Source organism: Tupaia chinensis, unplaced genomic scaffold, assembly GCF_000334495.1.
Source record: "Tupaia chinensis unplaced genomic scaffold, TupChi_1.0 Scaffold143610_2, whole genome shotgun sequence".
Classification (NCBI taxonomy): domain Eukaryota; kingdom Metazoa; phylum Chordata; class Mammalia; order Scandentia; family Tupaiidae; genus Tupaia; species Tupaia belangeri.
Window position 1 is genome coordinate 1 of NW_006203457.1, and position 620 is coordinate 620.

The window sequence follows — 620 nt, forward strand, 5'->3', positions numbered from 1 at the left end:
TGGTCACGCCGCAATCCCTTCTCCTCCATTCTCCTCTCGGGATCTTGGGCACGCACGCACACGCGCCAGGCGTGAGTTTTAAGCCACCGGGTCCGGAACGCGAACCACGGTTGACTACGTGGGAGTCCAGTGACATAGCCATTACGCTAACTGATGGTTCCCCTCCCTTTTGGATCTTTAGAAATAATTTGAATAGCATGGGGATTAACTCTTCTCTAAAAGTTTTGTAGAAATGAGAAGTGAAGCCATCAGAACCTGGGCTTTTCTTTGTCGGGCAGTTATTTATTACTAATTCAATCTCCTTGCTTCTTATGGGTCTATTCAGGCTTTCTATATCCTCCTGATTCAATCTTGGTAGATTACATGCATCCAGGTATTAGTCCATCTCCTTCATCTTCTCTTGTTTGTTGTCATATAGTTACTCCTAGTATCCTCTAATAATCTTTTGTATTTCTATTTTGTCTGTTGTAATATTGCCTATTATATTACATATTTGATTTAACTGGTTTCTTTCTTCTTAATCCATCTAACTAATGATGTGTTGATCTTGTTAATCTTAAAATACCAGCTTTTTGTGCATGTTTGCCCAAGATCCTGAGAGGAGACTGGAGAAGGGATTG